General features: G+C 46.1%; 1 protein-coding gene across 4 annotated transcripts in view; it reads right to left on the minus strand.

Annotated features, from left to right (window-relative positions):
• The window catches only part of Mgmt (O-6-methylguanine-DNA methyltransferase), a 245,144-nt gene that overhangs the window by 212,714 nt on the left and 10,390 nt on the right, over positions 1-22,040 (minus strand). Inside the window, exon 2 of one of the 4 annotated variants that reach the window (XM_029480221.2) lies at positions 15,815-15,938. The exons of 2 other annotated variants lie outside the window; for them this stretch is intronic. The gene's annotated coding sequence lies outside the window, so the exon portion shown is untranslated. Of the gene's footprint in view, positions 1-14,611; positions 14,702-15,814; positions 15,939-22,040 lie in introns of those variants that run through there. One more of the 4 variants, XM_021169032.3, reaches the window with a different exon arrangement.

Below are 22,040 nucleotides of genomic sequence, written 5' to 3' on the forward strand. Positions count from 1 at the left end.
ATGACGACTATGACCACGACGGTGATGATGACGATGACGACGACAACTCCTGATATAAACTACTGACCTCATGTACATACACAGGCAGATGTATCTGCAAGCACACGTACACACACATGCATATACAACGCACACCAACACATACATACACAGGCAGATGTATCTGCAAGCACACGTACACACACATGCATATACAACGCACACCAACACATACATACACAGGCACACTCACTCTCACACATATGAAAGTCTGATTGGAGAATTTTGTTGTTTTGGTTTGGTTTGTCTTTGAGACAGGGTCTCGTGTACCCCTGGGTGCTCTGAAACTTACTATGTAGAACAAGTTGGCTTTTAACCCATGGAGACCGACCTCTTTCTCCCATCACTACCTAACCTAACCCACATTTTTAAAGCAGAGAAGCACGTAAGGTTTCTGCCCACCTAAGGCTTCAAGGTGACCAGTAGCAGGAAGCAGCTGTTAGACACATGCATTTGGTGAGGGGCACCCCAGAGTGTACTGTAAGCAAGCTGCACGTCTACACCCAAGCTGCAAACTCTGTCCAATCAGGATACACTAGTAACCTTAGTGACAGTCGAGCCAAAAACAACAACCCACTAGAGCTCTTCCGATGGTCCGGGTTGAGGGAAAAGGGGAACCTGTACATGCCAGGCATCTCAGCTCCTTCGGCATGCTAAGACATATACCTCAGACACAGATGGTTGATAAACAACAGAAAGTCACTCAAAGTCCAAGAGCACACTTGGAGAGGGGATATCTGGCAAAAACTCACATCCTCGCTTGTGGCTGTCACATACTCACCGAGTCCTCACACAGTTCAGGGAGTAGCCATCTCGCCTGAGTCCACTTTATTAGCACTACTCACTCCATTGGCCCTCTACCCTCATTTCTAATCATCAGCCTTCCATACCCTCATCATCTTTCCAATGGCCCTGCCTTCCGATGCCAGGACTCTGGGAAAGGAGGGGAAACTGTCATAGGTGAGAAAACAAAACAGTCACCATAGCAGTTACTGTTCAGGCCACCTACTGTGCTAATCCTGAGGGGAAATGACTAGAAACCTAAAGTAAAGATTTTCTGCACCTCAGGCACAATTTGCCTGAAAGCCCCCAACTATCTTGAGATAAAAAAGAAAGAGAGAAAGTGAGAGCAGATAAAGGAAAAAGAATCCATTGTCATCCATGCATGCTGCATCTGCTCTGACCCCCAAGACTGGCTGTGTAGAAGCAGGAAGGGGAACAGGCAACAGATAAAGAAAATGCCCAGCGCGTCTCATCTCATGGAGGATGGAGCTGGGGAATCAACTCTCAGAAAGAGCCACGGAGGCCGTGGGATGCAGAAACGTCACCCTGCATATTGCTTCTGAAACAGGTTGTGTAGAGATGGGGGTGTGGGCTGTGGCTGGGAAATAAAAAGGTTAAACAGATCATAAATTAAGATTAGTGTCAGCTGGCCAGCAGCTTTAGATCTCATTATAAATTAGACCAAGAAACGCAGCCCCCCATTACCTTCAGAAACCAATCCCATTATCTGCTCCACAGCACCCACCCCAAAAGGCTTCTCACGAGAAAAAAAAATTAAAGAGAAAAAAATATACAGCAAGACCCCTTTTACAGCTTAATTATTAAGAGAAAAAGGTAAAGCTTACATATATTTAGAAGAGCTCTCAGTGTTACCTATAGTCTCTCTCTGGATTTTTCCCAGAAACACCCAGGCCAGGCCTGGCTTGTCCCTCCAGCTTCATCAGATAGTGTCCCTCTGGACAAGCTTAGGAACAGAACTTGAGGAGATTCTGTCTCAGCTGTGCCAACCCTGGCAGGTTCCGGGTCGGGGCATGGATAGCAGATGGGAATCCTGAGCAGAGACAGCCGCCAGTATTTTATTTAGACATTTTTATAAGGAAGCCAGAGGTTGCAAGCTCCGCGAGGATAGCTACACAAATTCTGATTTTACTAAAATGTTATGTCCCTGGAGTCTAGGTATTAATCTTGTTATGAAAGTAGTCCTCCTCTTGCTGGCCATTCATTAAACTTTCATAAATTTTAAAATGTACTTATTTTTATTGGATCCTATGGAAAAGGCAAACAGAGAGTGCAGGGCATGGAGGCAGGAGGCCAATCAGCTTTGGAGAGGCAGACCGCAAGGACATGGGCTTATAACAAAAACATTCCTAGTGTTGGGACTCCCTTAAATGCTCCTGAAGTAGCTTTCAGGATGTAGTGGTGCTTGGTCTCAGACTCTATTCTGTTTAATTTTTAGAATGAGGGCAACGTGAGATATGTTCTTCTAGCTAGGTTGCCTTGTTTGGTCTCAGTGGGAGAGGATGAGCCTAGACCAGCAGAGACTTGATGTGCCAGGGTGAGGGGATACCCAGGGGGATGCCCCTCCACCCCCCCCCCCCGGCTCAGAGGAGAAGGAGAAGGGGGATGGGGGAAGGATTGCAGGAGGGGGTGAGCAGGAGGGGGGCAGTAGCAGGATGTAAAGTGAATACATAAAAAAATAATTAATTAATTTTTAAAAAGATTGAGGACAAATTAAAAAGCAGATCCGAAACCGCAAATATGCGAAGTTACCCACTGCTGTGCTCCTCTGAAGACAACTACACATGGGGAGGGCTGCAGTGCTCACTCCCAGCCCACAGGGGAGGGCACGCGAGCCTATGGCCACATCAATCTTGTCAGCCGAGAGCCATCATCCTCAGCCCACTGGACACTGTTGAGGACACAGAGCTCTGGCCTCTGGGTGCGCTGGGAATGGCCTGGCATCTTCTGCTGCTGACCCAGCGCAGGGCTATTTCTGCAGGAACTTACACGCCGGTGTCATTTTAGATGTGTAAAGAAAGAAGCTGGTGGGAAGAGATAAGCCCACCACGGGCCAAATTCCATATGCGTCTGACAGGGAGAGCGTGCCCGCATCCTTGTTCCTCAAAGTGCCTGTGTGACACGGAGGAAGCTTGATTATATAAGTGGGAGCAGAATTTTGGAGTGGGGCCTATCAAGAGAGATGAGAGCTCTGTTTCTCTACAGCGCAGGCACAAATGTAAAAGTTCAGGAGCGCATCTATCAACCACACATGTCAAGGCCAGCAGATGAAACACTCAGGCTGTCGTCTCTTACCACTCAGCCAGCAAAAGCTTTAGCTCCATGGGAAAGGGGGGGGGGAGCACTGAACTTTAATAAGCACTCTATTTAACAAATAAAACCAAACACCTAATTACCAAGCAACCATTTATAGTTCTAAAATAACTTAACCCAGTTTTACAAAGCAGATATTTTAAGACGCAAAGAAAAGACTTTGTCAATGGCAGCATCCGGTGCTGTACTAATCCTGCCTAGACTCAAGAGAATCCTGGGTTCTGGACTTGAAATCACCTTCCTCCTACCTCATAGAAACCAATTTCACTTACAAACTAACAAAGAAAACCATGATCATAACATTAAAATTATTTTCACAAAAACAAAACAAAATCCAGTCAAGGGGCGCCAAAAACCAAATAGCAGCGCATGCCCAGAGTCTAAAACATCTTCATTTTATTTTTACATATTTGTAACACAAAATATCATCAATAGTCTTTTTTTTTTCTGTTCTCCTTCGGCCTGTACCATGTTGCTGGTGTCCTGTTGGGGAAAATTCATCCCCCTGTGGGCTGCCCTGGGGTATGGTTCCTAGTTAGGTAGCAGAGGGGAAAGCGGGGGATCCTGTGATTGCACAGAAAGGGCTCCCAGGTGCTCAGAACCGATCTGATAGGAACAAATGGCACATAAACCCAGAGGTCAGAATTTGAATCAACTGAGGATAATGAAATACCATCTGATACACCCCAAATCCAGGGGGTTACCCTTCCCAACACAGATACCATTACCTATACATGGCTCCTCAAATTCAAGGTAATGACAAGGTAATACAATGGGAAATCTGACCTCTAGCTTGCACTAGCCACACAGCAAGCACCCAGAGGTCACAGTGAGACTTGACTTCTGTAGACATAGCATGGTTCTTTTCTACTAGGCTCCTAGAAAGCCCTAGCCAACCAGGCCATTGTCCCTACGAAGGGAAACTAAGACCCAGGTCTACTCTCTGTCTCTACCCCTTCTCCATATCCTCATCCCCTCGCCCAGAGAAACTCCCTTATACCAGATCTGTTGTATGGTGTGAATTGCTCAGGGGGATACCTTGGTATGGACCCACCAGGTACCCCCTTGCCACATTATAGATCTGTAGCATCTGGGCTACAGAGCATTCCCATGATATTTTGGCAAAGCATGCAGCTGTTTTCCACCCTTTTCCTAAGAATCTGCCTAAAGATAAACTTGGCAGAGGAGATTTCAAGACAGCCTAATATTGACCCTGGCTCTTGGTTACAAACAATCACTCCCATGCAGGTCTACAGAGAAAAAGAGCAAGCGGGAGCAGAAAAACAGGATGCACAGTTTGGAGAGAAAAAGAACACAGACAAGCTTAACGCTCCAGGCAAGGCTTGTGCTGGAAGAGAGGCTGCAATTGGTAAGGAGATTAGCCCCATTAAGGAGAGACCTGATTCTTAGCAGAAAAAAGGAAGGATGTCCTCAGGATAATATCCCACCCAGCTAAGCACCCAGCTTATGAACGGAAAGCCTAAGGCTGTTCTGTTCCTACAAAGCAGGAGCACACAAAAGCTGCCACAAATGTGGTTCAAAGGATGCAGGGTTCATATCCCAAACTGGCAGCTGAACGTGGCAATGTTGTTCAATGGTTCTGGCTTTAGAACCATGAAGAATGCATGAGGAAAGTGGTGGTAGACTCTTCCTCCACAGCTTCTGAGGCCAGATGTGTGGCAGGGGAGTTTGTTCGTAAAGGCAGTTGGCTCTGATAGACCACTGTGGGAAGCTGTGCAAATGGAGCCTGGGTTGCAGCAGAGTCCCCAAGATTTGACCAATGGGACCCCAGGCCCCAGGTGATCGCATCCACCTGCCCATGCATTTGCAGAAACTGACCTGAACCTACCTAGGAATTGATTTGAAAATTACTTTTCTCAATCTTCAAGATTTTGTCTATATTTAACTTATGATAGCTTTAGGCAAAAGTGTATCAACCCATTTCTTTTTGAGAAAACTGGATTAAGGGGTTCTAATATACCAGATATTGAACAAATGACAATTTCTAAATTCATGCTGGCCTCTCTAGCAAACAGGAACAACCCAGGAAGGATGAGGAGAGGGAGCCAAATGAGCACAGGGTGATCATGACGTGTGACAGCTGCAGTTGCAGCATCCAGGCACAGGGTGTGGACCTCCCCTCATAACACCAGAAAAGCAGACGACATGGCTGAGTGCTGCCTGAGTGGCTGCAGGCACCCAGTGCCCCTACTGGACATGAAGAAAGCATCTCTATCCAATGTCTTCCTGAGGAGGAGTCAAATGATGAGACTCAATTCAGATGAGTTCAGTCCAGTCTCAGACTGACAAGGACCAGGCTGTCATGTGTGAGAGGTGTAAGAATATGACAGACAGGTTGGAGCCCATGCTGGAAGGAAAGGTTTTAGATACTTACAGATACCAACATAAAATAGGAAATAAGTGTTTATGAAGTATGTAAATAAACAAAAGTTAATGATGAGAGAAAGAACAAGCAAGGAGCAACAGGAAATCAAAACTGCTCACAGACAAGAATTGGATTTCCACTCCATACCACAGACGAAAATTAATTCCAAATGGTGTATGTACTTGAATAGGAAGAGGAAAATTGATATTTCTACAAGAGAATATATAAAACAGCATTTTTATGGAGGAAAGGGAAGGGCTCTTGGAAGTAAGGCAGAGAATGTGCAAGTTTTAAAGGAAAAAAATCCAAAGCCAATTATATGCAACTATATTAAAAGTAGGAAATCTTACCCACCAAAGTTACCATCAAGAAAATGACAACGTGGATCCCGAACTAGGGATCACTGACAATGAATTAAAATCCAGAATATATAAAACAGTTCTACAAATGAATAAGAAAGGACAAGTCATTAGAATATGGGCAGAGGGGTATGTATGAATACGGGCTGGGGACATAACTACGTCAGCAGAGTGCCTGCTAGCATCCATGATGCTGTGGACTCCATCTCTAGCACCCATCAAGTCCAGGTGTGGGGCATGTGCACACAATCCCAGGACTCAGCATGTAAAGGCAGGAGGATCACAAGTTCAAGGTGATCCTCAGCTCCATGGCTAGTCTGAGGCTAGCCTGGGTGTGAACAGGTATCTCACAGAGGCAGAGTGGTGAACTGCTGGCAATGTGGAAAAAGGTTTCAGCCTCCACGATTGGAGAAATGCTAGCAAGATCACACTGAAGTACCACATCCCTACGCAGATCACAGTGAGATCTTTCTTGCCACACAGTAGGCTAGCAAGCATCCATAGTAGGGTAACTTTAGGGATGAATCATTAATAGGGTCTCGTCTGCTTTAGCTGTTTCCACAAAGTCTGGTACCACAGAGACACTTCAGGCCAACGACTCTGCCTGAGTACACAGAGAAGAGAAACTGTTCCACTGTATGCTAGAGCCACATGCCAGAGTCATCACAACTGTGGAGCCTAGAGAAACCTGGGGCAGGTCCAAATGTCTCTAACAGGGGAACAAAGAAGGATGCCATCAAACCATATGACAGTCACAGAGGCCAGTGTCACAGTGGACAGCGGGTAGCACACAGAGACTGGCCAAATGCAGCTGTGGATGAAGTTCTGAGAAACAAGCACATATAGGTAAACTACATAAATACAACTTTCAGACCAGTGACATCATAGGGGTGGGGCCAAGCAGGACAGGAAGCAGAGCCTACCTCACAGGGTGGGTGCTGTGCTAGGCATTCTCCAGCCAGTGTTTTAGGATTTATAAGATCTTGTGTATTCTCTAGCATGCCTGGGATAATGTATAACTTAGCAAAAAAGGATGGAGAAGAAAAGAAGACAAAAAAGGAAACATAGTAAGACGTAAAAGAGTTGGGGGTCAAAGGAAGTCAAGTTCACAAAGACCACAAAGTCTAATCCTATATAACATGAGCATTTTATGTGAACCAAGATATTCTCGTGCTCTTTTCCTCTGTCTTCTCTCCTCTCATCACCTCTATACACACACACACACACACACACACAGGATCACTGTATATACAATATAAACTTTATGTGTAATCCAAAACCTTATAAGAAACACCCTCCCTCTTTTATTTCCATAGCAACCAGATATACAACATCCCAGGCATTCATGTCTAATGAGAGTCATGCTTAGAAAGCCAGGTGATCACCCAGGTGTGGTGGCTCCAGCCTGGAACCGGATCTGTGGGAGATGTGGCAGGAAGACAGAAGCTGAAAAGTGGGGGGCGGGGGGGGGAGTCATCACAAGGAAGCATAATACAGCTCACAAAGACAATATTATCTATGTTCTTTTTAAAAAATACATTTATCTGTTTACATACCTATTTGTGTGCATGCACAAGTGTGTGTGTGTGTATACACTATGGAATAGCTGCAGACCTCACAGGATCATTTACAGGAATTATTCTCTTCTATCATCTGGTTTCTGGGGACCCAACTCAGTAGGCTTGTGGCAGGAGCCTTACCCACTGAGGCCTTTGCTAACCCACTGCTTGTTGTTCAGAGAAACCATGAGCTCATTGGCAAGCCAACCAAACCATTGACCTGACCCTAAAACGCTCACCCAGGATTCACACCCATTCTTACTTTTCTTGGGTGTATTGGGGGCTTTGTTACCTTGCCAACAGGAACCAAGTTAGGCCTGATGGTTCTCCTCCCAGCAGATAGCAGCATCAGGGCTGGACAACTTTGGTACCACTGCGAGGCTGGAAAGATGAAGTCTGAACTGCTTGAGGCGGAAGTGCAAGGAGGTGGGACATTTGAGGACCTAGGTCACTGGTGGTATGTCCTCAGGGGCTGTGGCACTCTGAGGACACCCTTCACCACAGCCCAAGTGCACAGGCCAAGCAACGGTGGACTAAATCCTGTGGAAGTGGGTACCAAAGTAAACTCTTCTTTAAATTGTTCTGTCAGGGGACTTGTTAGAGAAGAGACACAGAGAAGAGACACGGCAGAGAATGGTGCGACACTTGAAACTCAACAATGACTAGAAAAGGAATGTAAATCACAGACAATTTTCCTCCGTCTCTGCATCCACATCAAGACCAAGCTGGACACGCCAAGCACTCAGTCCTATTGGGATATCTTTTCAGCCCCTACCCCACCTCCAACTCAGTGCTCAGGCTGCTGTGTGGAAGAGGAAGAGAAATTGTAAGAGCCAAAGAGGATAGAAATGATGTCATCAGACACAGGACTGATGCATCAACTGTGCAGTATGCACTGGGCCTGCACAGGGTCAAGCCAGACAGGGTCCCAGCGCCGAGAGGGGAAAGTGGGCAAGGACTTCCACCCCTAATCAAGAAGTTGCAACTGTTACTTGCTAACAGAGGAAAAATCAGCTTTTCCAATGGAAAGTTGTTGGGTATAGAATCCACACTTTAGGACAGCCCCAAGCCCAGGAGTAGCTGGGCAGCACAAAACAAACTCCACTGTTGGGGTTTGTTGTTGTTGTTGTTTGGTTTTTTGTTTTTGGAGACAGGGTTTCTCTGTGTAGCCCTGGCTGTCCTGGAACTCACTCTGTAGACCAGGCTGGCCTCGAACTCAGAAATCCGCCTGCCTCTGCTGGGATTAAAGGCTTGCGCCACCACTTCCTGGCCCATGGTTGGTTTTCATAGATTTTTTTATCTTATTTTATCTATAATCTTTGGGGGCTGGAGGTGGAGCAAGGTTTTTCTGTGCAGCCTTGGCTGTCTTGGAAGTCACTCTATAGGTCAGGTTGGCCTCAAACTCACAGACTTGTGCCTGCCTGACTCTGTCTCCTGACTGCTGGCATTAAAGGAGAGTGCCACTACCTCCCAGCTAGCTTTGTGGTTCTGTGGAGTTCTTTGGCCTTTGTTTTTATACTAGAGGGAAAGAGAACATAAAGTTGGGTGGGAAGGGAAATGGGGAACAGTTAGGGAGGGGGGATAAACACGATCAAAATATATTTTATACTAAAAAAATAATTAAAAAAAAAAAGATGACACTGAGAAGAGCAAACTGCTAAGAACAGACAGCTGGTACCAGAGAAGGTGCTGCTCCGGGGTTAGCTCAAGGATCTACACTGCAGTGCCATGGCAAAGATGATTCATCCCCTTGCCAGTCTGCGTGCAAAGTCTTCCTTACACAGAATTCACGGAGAACAGATCTCACGGCCACTTCATCTGATGTTCAGGTGCTACCTGACTTACACTGGGGTAAACTGCAGAAGCCTAAGTCACACCATCACAGGCTGGGAGCCAATGCAATAATTTATATCATACACACCATATCAATACACACATACATATACATATATGTGCACACACATAAATGCATACACATGTGTGTGCACCCGTCCATGTGTGTGTGTGTGTGTGTTTGTGTGTTTACCTGTCAAAGCAAGTCATTGCCCTAATAGTTAGGCTAACTTATTCTGGATGAAAGCCTATTCCAGACCCACCTAATAATGCTTAAAATTAAGCCTTGAAAGCATATACTGTGACTTATCTTTACAGAGCAAAGCCCTTTATAAAATCTAACATTCAACAACAGCATTGTAGATACCCTGGATCCACTAATACATATATAAGGATGTGTATATTCAGGGCCCACAACTAAGAGAAAAATTACTCAACAGAACAAATCCCTAAATGTAGAGGAAAGAGAAGTAGGCCGAATCAATGGCGCTTATACAGATGTGTCACAAGAAACACACTGGCTGTGATCAACAGGTTAGATGAGGCAGAGGGGTGGTGACAAGTATCTCTCTTTACGAGCCACATGCTAAAAAATAACGAGGTGAAGAAGACATGCAGATGTCACTGAGACAGGAACAGGACCACGAAGCTTGGCACAGAGTGGGGCTCTCAGGGCTCAGACGTGAGGGGCGTTAACTGCTGAAAAGCCTGACGCTCAGTGGAGCCCAAGCAGAAGAAGATACAGACAAGTACGCCAGGCAAACAATCCCACGGCTGAAAACAAATGACAGACAAAACTGAACTGTGGCTGGAGGGAAGGCACAAAGATAAATCCCACACCGAGGCACAGGATGAAGAGTGAGAGCAACTGACTATCTGAAGTTATGTCAGGAAGGAGATGGTGGACGTCCCAGCACTTCAGCCCTGGTTCTGTGAGTGACACAAGGATTCGGGGAAGCAAAGATCACTTTAGAAACAGCAAAAACAGAAATGAGATGACTCACGCCTGCAGACCTGCACCAAGAAGTACTAAATGGATCCAGATCATTCAGGTTTAATCCCTGAGTGTAATACACACACACACACACACACACACACACACACACACACACATATATATATATATATATATATATATATATATATATATATATGAGACACATACACATGCATATGCATCCTGCATATATATCATACATATGTATCCACACATACACATATATATACATGTATGTACACATGCATACTAGGTTAAAATTAGGATCTACTCAGAGCTAAAGTAATGGAAACTTCCAAGTAAATAAATTTTATATTTTTAAAAGACAACTACTAGTTGGGCATCTTGACCTACACCTATAATCCCAGCATGCGAGAGGCAGGAGGATTCCTGTGAGTTCAAAGTCAGTCTGATCTACAGAGTGAGTTAAAGGACAGCTAGAACTATATAGTGAGACTCTATCTCAAATAAAGAAAGAAAGAAAGAAAGAAAGAAAGAAAGAAAGAAAGAAAGAAAGAAAGAAAGAAAGCCAAGGGAGAGAGTGACCCCCCACATACACATGAGAGACAACAAAGGAACAGGGGAGCTGCTTCAGCCAATAAATTCAACAACTTAAATGAAAGGGTCAAATGTCTTCAAAAATACAAAAAGAAAAGGAAGAAAAAGGCCTCAAGAAGAATAAATGGTACAAACAGGCACATACTAGGAAGAAAAATGGTCCTAGATTTGCAGTAAATACTTAGAGAAGATTGCACACTTAAACAGCTTCCCAGGTAAACTCTAGACAACATTTAAGGGTAAAACAATACCAACAGTATGCAGAGTGATGCACACGTGCCAGCGGCCTCACCTGGGTCCTAATCACAAAGGAGGCAGGCCTGCAGAAAGCTATAGGACTGTGCCTCATGGGGCAGTAACTCCTCAGGACCAGGTGGAGATCAGCTAGGAATCCAAACCTGCCATGATGTGTGGCGATTGATCGTCATCCGTCATCGTCACTGCATGAAGGAGCAGAGCACTTTCAGGCTGAGGAAGGTGCCAAGGCAGGCAGGCTCCCTCACTGTGGCAAACTCCAGCCATCAACTCACAGAGGAAAAGCCTGGCTCTCCTCAGAGTTGCTTTAACCTACGGGAGGCTGTGTGGTCGTGGCTCAGATACACCAGTGAAGCAAGGCTTTTCACTTCATCACTTGGACTTGAAAGGGAACTGACCAGGGTCTCACAACCCCCTCTAAGGCACCAGGACCTCCTCTCCTGTACTCCATCTCTCCAAAGTTCTGCAGCCTTCTAATATGAGCCTTCAAGGGACTTGACCTTCCACACATGGACTTTTGGGGATGTTCATTTCAAACTACAGTAAACACCTAATGCTAAAGTCAGCACTGGCAGATGGAAGATGGGAAGGCACAGGACTGGATTCCACCCTGCCACATCTCAAAAGTCGGCCCCTTGTGATGGGGCTCTAGGACAGCCACATGCACCTGAAAGCCTAAATTGCTGGTCCCTTTTCCATCTACTCCACTGAGCAAGGCCAGCTTCTCTGTAGGCCTGAACCAAAGCCACATATCCAGGCAGTCTGAATACAGACACCGATCTGAGCACCTCACTGCTGTCTATCCAACCAGATATTAAGAAGGCTTGAAACAAAGGCAGACCAGTAACACTCCTGCTGCTAATTGCTTTTTATGGAAAATAAAACTGCCTTCCACTGAAAAATGCTCTTTATGCAGAAATCGAATGGGTTATAGCTGTTCACATGAATTAATAAATACTTTTCAATTTCTCAGTGTTAACTCTAATACAGCAATAGAGTCGGCCATCTGTACCTCCACATTCAAGGATTTAGCCCACACATTAACTGGAATTTGGGGGAGGATATTACGTGTACCAAACATATATAATTTTTTCCTTATTGAATTTCCTTATTTATTTAGATAGTTATGTTGCAAGGGATGCTTTTAAAAATTTAGAGGGAGAAAGTCGTGAAGACAAAGGGAACAAAATACACAGTATACATATATGGAGGTATGGAAAAACACCAAAATTTACTAATAAAGACAGAAATTTCTAGGTGGCTCAAAGCCCGACGGAGGGTACGATAGGCTAGGTACAAACTCCATGTTTCTTTACAGAAAGGATCCCTGGAGGCTGGCATGCGAAGGCAGACCTGGGCCAACTGTGTGAAAACTGAGCGGCCTCTGTGTACTGCTCGCAGAAGCTCTTGGGAACCCTAACAAATTTTAAGAGCACAGACAAACTCTGAGACCAAGCTTGGGGTCCCCAGGCTTAGAGCACTCATCTGTCATCTCTAGCACTCTGCAACCCAGGACTTTTAAGGGACATAATCCCCTAACTACACACACGAGCTCAGTGGGATACCCTTGATCTCCCACTGGAGAGGGACACAGGGGTGGCGGTGCCTTGTCTATAGTCTCAGGAAGATACCCCTCACCCCACTTTTAAAAATGCCAAGACCTCCACCACTATGCACACAAACTTTCCCATAAAAATGTGATTAAATCTCTCTGGGAGGCATCTCCACACAGCACCACTAAAGAATATCACCATGCCAAGCTAAAGCTGGGGGTAAAAAAAAAAAAAGAGTCCTGTGGCAGAACGCATCAGTAGAGGAACACAGTTCCATATGAAAACGCTTAAAATACATTAGATTTTTTTGGTCAAGATGAAAGACAAAAGGAAAAAAAAAAAGCAATCTATTCTAATTGGGTTCCCATGGTAACTGTACAATTGGGTTTTTCAATATAACATCCCAAAGGCCCAATGCACACTTGTAAAATATACTTCCAACAGCCCGGATTGTTTTTACATTGCAGCACTCCCAGGAAGATCAATTACTATCCATCCCCGCCCTAACCATTAGTGGCGGGAGACTTCAGCAGTACTTGCCATATTAACATAAGTCACGTTCCGAACACAACCTATCAAGATGATTATGTGGAAGTAATCACACACTTCAGGTTCACCAAACACACTCTGAGTAATAAGCCAATAGGAACGCTGTCCTGGAATCATGTTTATGAAATGCTAGGAATCAAGTCCAAGTACACACCAGGCCACTATACCCGCCCCTTATTGATTCCCAGGATAAGCAGAATCAGTCATTAATAATTACATTAGAAAATGGCCCTCAGGGTTAATCATATTCTTGCCGACTCTCGGCTGTGAAAGTAAACAGTAAACAGCTGCTAATAAAAATAAATAAGTAAATAAATAAATAGATGATAACCAAGAATAACTCAGCTCTGTATTTTAATATTCACAACACATTCCCCAACCCAGGGCTCTGGCTTCATATAGCAGTTTTTCTCTGGGCCATAATGGGCCCCCAACATAGGGCCTAGGGGCATGGTGTTCATCTATGGGATAGCGAGCAGGGAGCACTCAGAAATAGTAAAAAAAAAAAGCTTATGATCTGCATTCCATATGCAACACACGCACACAAATAGGAACTAGGGGTCTGGAGTGAGAATACTACAGGATTAACTTAGGAAAGAACCCAGTTGGCCAGTTTGCAAGGAAGACTGCTGCCCTCCCTGGAGCCTCAGGTATGGAACAGAGAAAAAAAAAAAAAAAACAAACAAACAAACAAACAAAGGCTGCAGCAGGGAAGATAGGTAGTCTAGATAACACCCTGTAGAGGGTCACAGGCCTCTTGATCCAGGCTTTTGGGACTTTTCCCTCAGTTTACGAGCCCACTACTCTCCTTAGCATAACTGTCAAACTGTCTCCTTCTCTGACCTTGGGACATCCTCTCTCTTTCTTTGAAACCCTCCACTTGCCACATCTCTGCAGAGCTAACATGCAGGCTTTTGGCCCCAAGCTCATCGCCCCTAACTCCCTCAGGCACGGCTTTCCCCTCCCCCTTTCTCCAGCTCCCTCCTCAGCAACAGCTGCCAAGATTCCTAGCTCACCTGGCCTGCTGTTTCTCTAACAAACTGATGGTCCAGCAACTTCCTTCTCTATCTATTTGTAAATTATTCTACTAACCAGCCTGAGAACCTACAAGAAGGACCCCCAAATTTTCCAGTATCAAGACATTTATCTTCACCCCCAAACTCCAGCCTCACACACAATCACCATATTCGGTCAGCTCTGGCTGGCAGAGCACACAGCCACACAGGCTGGCTTAAATGACAGGCACTTATTCAACTTTGTCTAGATGGGACAACAGCTCAGAAGCTTGGCTACCTAGGCTCCTGCAGAGAGCTCTTTCCCTGGCATATTGGCAGAGCAGCTACAACCCACCCTACAAGCCCTGGACTTATGGGACTGGGATCCACCTCACTCCTGTGAACTCACTTTACCTTAACACTCTGGTCATGCAGTTCTTCTGAAGACCTGGTCTCAAACACAGCCTCATTGCACACAGCTGTAACCGCTGACCCTGGACACAGTGAGACCAGAGTCCATGCCCAGCAAAGCGTAGCCTTCAGTCACATTGTGTCCACAGTGCAGGTCTCAGGAGGCTCCTGATCCAGCCTTCCAACACTGCAGGATAAACCCAGTACCAAGACGGTGAAAGAAAGCGTAATGGAATGTTCGGGAAGGAGCACAGGGGTGAAGACATCTCGAACTGGAGACTGGGAAGGTTTGAGGGCTGACAGCAGAGTGCTTCTGGGTTTGGGTCTTGGGACAAAGGAGGTCATCAAAGTACAGAGAGAAAGGTGACTCTTGAGTACCCCCACACACACACATGCAACTCAGGGTCAAGGCTGGATAAGCAGAGTCTGATAAAGTGCCCATTGGGCATGCATGGGGCCAGGGAGGTCCAAATGAGCCAGGTATAAATGCGCTTTGCCTTGGATCTGAGCAGGAGGGTCAGCTAGAGCTTGTCTTAAGCGGAAGAGACGAGTGATGGGAAGGAAACCGGGCAAGTGTCTCTACACCAGGATCTCGCTAAGCAACATACTGTACTGGGCAGCCATGCTCCACCCTTGTACAGAATTTGTGAAGTCTGGTATTTCTAGAAGCTTCTAGGTGATTCCAGGGAAAGAGGGCAGTAGATGGGAATGGAAACAAGGCATGGTGAGGCTAGAGCACAAACCAGTGTTCTCACTTCAGACTTCCTCTTCCATCCCACTCGAAACCCAGCTCCACCTCAGGTCCACACAGGCCTCGGTCTCATACAGCCCCTATGCCCACAACACTCTGGATTCCCAGGACCTTAAGGTACACACAACCCACAAGGCCCATAGAGAACTTGGACTCACAGGACTCCAAGACCACAGCAAAACAGTCTGCGTGGCCCCACAGCTTGATATACCCTGGAAACAGTTAATTCCTTAGGAAGCCTCATTCTGAGCTAGGCAGAGGTTTGTAAGCCCCATGCTTTTGAAGACAGAAAGAAAACAAAACTACTGAGCTAGACTCAAGACCAAGGGCAACTCCAGCTAGGGACAAAGTCACTGCCATCATGTCCAGGAGAGCTGGGGAGTGAAAACTTTAGCATGCCAGCGACCCCAGTATGCCTGAGATGTATCTAGCTTATGATTGAAAGGCCCACTTACCTATGTCTGGTCCCCCACATCCAAGGAAAGGCAGCACCTCTCAGAACCTGCCCTCTTAACCCGGTCAGGAGGACGCAGAAGCTTGAACTTTAAGATTTACCCATGCTTACACCTGCTCATCTTTCTAAAAAAAAAAAAAAAAACTTTCTGGTTATCTGTCAGAAGCAGCATTCTGGAAGCAGCCTCCCCTAGTCTCCTGACTTTGACCCAAGGGGACTCCGTTCCCACCAGCAACAACTACCAGTCAGTTCTCAAACCCCTGCTCAGCCCAGAGACGGATGGGCTGGAGGAGGTGCAGGGAGCCTGTTAATCAGCAGAGAGCCCACACGATGCCCTGCATCCATCTGACTCGACAGCTTAATCTGATGCTAACGCAATGGTGACAGAAACAAATTTTTTTCTGCACAATAAAGAATAGTACACCTGGGTCTTCTTGGGATAGCTGGCTAAATTCAGTAACTTTTGGAAATATATCATTTCTTTTCTTTGCCCATTATTCTAGAAACTTCCCCTTGAGTGCTAGAAGCCTTACTAACAAGAACAGCAGCGTACCCAGAACAGAGCTCCTACCACCGCTGTGCTGAGGACATGACATGCTTGCTCATTTGATTCCCTGTCACCTGACACAGGCACAGGAGTCACGGCTGGCATTATCTTAACTAGATGACAATCTAGGAACACAGAGACTCTCAATCTCTGTTTCTGAGACCTTCCATGAACTCTGGCATCTACCACATAAAGGAGTACAGCCTGTGGGCTCCAGCTCCTCTGCACCACTCTGACCCAACCATGTGTCCATTTACCACACCGACCCTGATCGCCCAAGGCTCTACAGCTACAGTTCCTGCCCCCAGAGACCTCTCCCCAGATCTCCCAGTGACTGCCTACCACTCACGCTTAAATCTTTACTCAGAAACCATACATTCAGAAGGGCTGTTTCAAACTATGATGGTTTAGATGTGAAGTGTCCCCAGAATACTCAAGTGTCAAAAGTTTGGTCCTCAGCTGGCGGTTCCAATCACTAGAATATGATTGGATCCTAAGGGCTCTGACCTAATCAATAGACTCCTCCACTGATGGATTTACACTATGACAGTACGAGAAGGAAAAGACTCATTGGAAGTAGGTCACTGGGGCATACCCTGGAAAGACACTCGACTCTATCCTATCGCCCTTTCTCTCCCTCCCCCATTTCACTGTCTCTGTTTCTTGACCACCCTGATTCTCTACCTCTGTCAGAGGCTCAGAAACAATGGAGTCACTCACTGGAGGCCTCTGAAAACATGAGCTGAAACAAACTTTCCTTTAAGTCATTCACTTGGGCTCTTGGTCACACACAACACACACACATATACACACACAAAGAAAAGGAAAACAAAAATACAACGTACACAAATACATTCCACCACTAACTAACACCCCTCCATGAAGGTCAAATTCTCTACTGTCTTCCTGATGCCCTCACCAACACACAGCAATACAAATACATATCATCTACCCAGTCTTATCTACCCAAACCTTCAGAAACACAGCCATTGAAGACAAGGGCTAGCACAAGCCTGCTATGTCTTCTCCCATGTACTAGAACAATTCCACTGTGCAGTACGGGAAGGTAGTGCCCGGTGGGAGGGCTTTGGACTGTAGGGAACAACTTCATGGGGTCTTTCTCTCAGAAATAGGTCAGTGCCTGCACCTCTGCTTTTCAACAGGAGTTGAAGCAGCACAAGGTCCTTACCACCTATGACCCTGATATCCAGCATCCCAGCTCCAATACTGGCAGTCCAAAAGCTCTTTCCTTATACACTACCCAGTCTCGGGTATTCAGTTACAGTGCTGGAAAACAGGCCTCTGACCCCACTGGCCCTCAGAGAGTATCTTCCTGCATTAGGAACACCAACAGAGCCTCACAGGAATCTACCACCCAGTGGGAATTTCCCATGGTCTTTATGTAAGCAAGGCAAGCACAGGCTCTAGGTTTAATTTGCATTCTGATGTGACTGTACACCTAAAACTTGTCAGTGTGGTTTTAAGGATTCCAGGCCTATGTACAGGAAGTACAGGTTGCCCCCCAACAGAGCTCAGACTGAGGGTGGAGGTTGCCTGTTAATGAGCCGCCTTCCTCCCCGCTGACATCTCTGCCTGAATGAGCAGTTAAAATAAGGCAATCTCCCCCCTCAGAGCCCAAATGCCAGGCAAGGCAGACAGAGTGCTTCTTCAAAACCCATGCTAAATAAAAGAACATCCGCCAAACATTTCCTCCTTCCAGAACAAGGAGAATGACCCCGGCTAGATGGTTCTAGCCTATAATTCCACCCCTTGGAAGGTAGAGACAGGAGGATTAGGAGTTCCAGGTCATTTCTTGCAGACATGGTGAGTTCGAGGCCAACCTAGGCTACATGAGACCTGTCTTAAAAATCAAAACAAAATAAAAGAACAAAAAGAAATACAGAAAAATGACCTTATATGCAGTTGTCTTTTCTAACTAGTCTCCCCTGTCACATGTAGCTCTCAGTCAGCTGACATGGTTGTTGCCATGACCTCCACAGGCACCACCCCTTCACTGGCAGACCCCACATGACCTCCACAGACACCACCCATCACTGACCTTCCTAGGGATCAGAGCAAAGGCCTGTTAACCCCACCCTCCTCAGCATGGGACAGGCCCTCCTGGAGTTGCCCTACCTACCTCTCCAGCCATCCTTGTTAACTACCCCTACACTCAAACTGAACTCCCTGCTGACAGGTCCCCAGATACACCCCAGAGTTCACGGCCCAGGGCTCTACCTGGAATCTCCCATCCCTGCCCCCAACATCCCCCATTGCCAAGAAATCTCAGAAGCTGCTCCAGAGGCCCACAGAGAAGGATTATGCAAGGGTCCCTGTCCAGCTGAGAAGTGGTAAGTGATAAAGTCCATGGATAGCGCTCGGATGCTCCCTTCCTCCTCTAACCCCAGTGCATTTGCTCTCCACTCACTAATGGGTGTGGGGCAGAGATGGACCACAAGGAGCAAAGTGCCTACAGGCAGGGTCTTGCCATTCCATCTGCACTGCCCTCATCCCAGCTGAAGTGCTGCACATTCCTCATGGGGTTCTGAGAACCATCATTAGGAGCAGACTCAGATAAATGCTTTGCTTCTTTGCCAAGGACAAAGACTGGTGACACTGGCTGGCCAGAAGCCTTCATTGAATACACAAACATGTGTTTGCAGATATCCTGTCCCTCCGCACAAAGGCTTTCCAGCACCCTCTCAGCCGACTCACAGCAAAGAAAGCACCACACAATGGTGAGAAGGAACCTGCCTGTGGTCGACCAACACATCTGAGTTACAGAGCTCTGTGTCCCATGTACCACTGAAACCCAGCTTTGTCACATGTAAAGAGAAAAAAGAAAGCTACTACTTGCTCATTCTTTCAGCTATGACTGAGGCTTTGGTAAGATGAACTACGAGAGAACACAGCCAACCTTTAGCTGGACCGACATATAAAGGCTTTGAATGCAGTTCCATACAACAGCATGTCACAATGTCAAAAAGCGGGACGCCATGGCTAGGTAAAGCAACACAGAAAATATGCCTTCAACATTCCACAATGACATGAGACACCCAACGGTGAAAAGTCACTCAAATAAAATCTATTCCCTACGCGCTAAAATGTGTACAGAGCTCTGATATACTGTGGGTCAGGGAGCACACGCAAGCTACTTTCCTGTATATCCTGGCTTACAGTTCTAGGGGATACAATGCTCTCTGGTGGGGAAGGCATGGTGGTAGGAGGTGGCTGATCACACTGTATCCATAGTCTAGAGGCAGAGTAATGAAGGCTGGGACTGCAGCCCATGGAACAATGTCACCCACATTTAGGGTGGGTCTTCTCATCTCAACTCAATCTAAAAATTCCCTCACAGACATGCCCAGAGGTGTGCTTCCTCTGGAAATTCTAAAGTCCATGAAGTTGACCATCAAGATTAAATGTCACACACCAGGTATGGTAGTACACACCTTTAACCCTAATACTCAGGAAGCAGAGGAGAAGGATCTCATTGAGTTGGAGGCCAACCAGGTCTACATAAGAAGATCTAGGCCATCCAGCACCATATAATGAGATACAGACTTAGAAAAAAATTAACCATCACAAAGTCGTTTTGAGACAAAATTTCATGTAGCCCAGGCTCCCCTTGAGTTCACTATGTAGCCGAGGATGGACCTGAACACCTATTCTCGCCTCCATCTCCTAAGCACCGGGGTTTCAGGTATGCACAGCAAGCCCTACTTCAAATCACTGTTTTTTGACAAAACTTACCCAGCAGACCTAGGTTACCCCTTGATGCTATGGTATGAGCAGTCACATGAGGGAAAAGGCTAGACAGGCTAGTGTCACTCCTGATCCTGACCAGGGTCATCATGTGGGATCATGTATCTGGTCCTTCAGGATATTCTTTTAACATAATAGACTGGAGATGTCAAGCCTGGGGCTGGCTGGCACTGGCAGGACATTAGGAGAACATGGGAGGTAAAGCTGCTAGCTCTTGGCACCAATAATGAGTATATCTGAGTATATATCCTCTCAGGGCCCAGCTGAAATTGACCTCCTGAACAGAGGGATCATGAGGCCAAGCGCTTTGATAACTCTCAATAACAAAGATCAGAACCGGCAACAGAGGGTTGTTTTGCAGCTGTCCATCTCACTCATTATCTGACTCCATCAACATCACTTCATTGCTGTGTCTACATGTGGCTCTAACCCTTGCTATATAAAACCCCTCCCAGTTCCACAAAAACGTCTTTGGGTTTGTATTTGAAAGCTGGGCCTCAGCTTCCTACCCTGGCCGGGATAGATAACTGCCCACATCTATAGCCTGCATGCCTCCCAGGAGGTCCACAGTAATCAAAGACACAGGTGAGAATCTCACCCAAATATCCACAACAGCTGGGACAACCATGGGGGCCCAGTTGACAGTGGACGAAGAACCCACCTCCCCCACGCTCCCACCCCTGAGCTCCACCCTTCTTCCAGCCTGATTCCTACCCATGCCAGGTCAGAGGCCAGATTACCCACCCACCCCCCCAAACACGTTACAGCATGCTTACCTCCTAGGAGGTACACAATATCCAAAGACACAGAGCCCAGAAGACACAGGGCCCACCTGCTTGCTGAGCTCCACCTTCCTACTGTTCTCATCTCCACCTGGGCCAGATCAGCAGACTTGATATCTTCCCACACCCTACAGCCTGTCTGCTTCCCAGGAGACCCAAAGTAACCAGGGACACAGCCTGCCTGCCTCCCAAGAGGTCTGCAGTACCCAGGGACACAGAAGGCCTGCTCTAACCAGAGACACAAGATGCCCACCTGCCTGCCTTCAAGGAGACTGGCTCTAGCCAGAGACACCCAGGCCAGTTAACACCAGAGATAACCAGATGGCCAGAGGCAAGCACAGGATCATAGGTGATAGAACCCAATGCAGCCCAGTACCATGGGAACCCAGTTCTGCCACCACAGTAAGTCCTGGATACCCCAAACCCCCTGAAAAGCAAGAGAATGACTTAAAATCCAATCTCATGAAGATGATAGAGGCCTTTAAGGAGGATATAAAGAACTTCCCTAAAGAAATACAGGAAAACACAGGCAAACAGGTAGAAGCCCTTAAAGAGGAAAGAAATAAACCCTTTAAAGAAATACAGGAAAATATGATCAAGCAGGTAAAAGAATTTAACAAAATAATCCTACAACTAAAAGTGGAAATAGCAACAATAAAGAAAACACAAAGGGAGGCAACCCTGGAGATGGACAACTTAAGAAAGAGATCAGGAGATAGAGATGCAAGCATCACCAACAGAATATGAGATAGAAGAGAGAATCTCAGGATATACGATACCATAGAAAATACTGACACATCGGTCAAAAAAAAATACAGTGTAAAAAGTTCCTAACCCAAAATATCTAGGAAATTCAAGACACAATGAAAAGATCAAATCTAAAAATAACAGGAATAGAAAAGGGTAAAGATTCTCAGCTCAAAGGGCCAGAAAACATCTTCAACAAAATCATACAAGAAAACTTCCTCAACCTAAAGAAAGACATGGCTATAAATGTACACGAAGCCTACAGAACACTAAATAGACTGGACCAGAAAAGAAGTTCCTCCCGTTACATAGTAATCAAAACACTAAATGCACAGAATAAAGAAAGAATATTAAAAGCTGTAAGGGAAAAAGGCCATGTAACATAT

The sequence above is a fragment of the Mus caroli genome, unplaced genomic scaffold (genome assembly GCF_978045245.1).
Source record: "Mus caroli unplaced genomic scaffold, Mus_caroli_1 scaffold_8, whole genome shotgun sequence".
Classification (NCBI taxonomy): domain Eukaryota; kingdom Metazoa; phylum Chordata; class Mammalia; order Rodentia; family Muridae; genus Mus; species Mus caroli.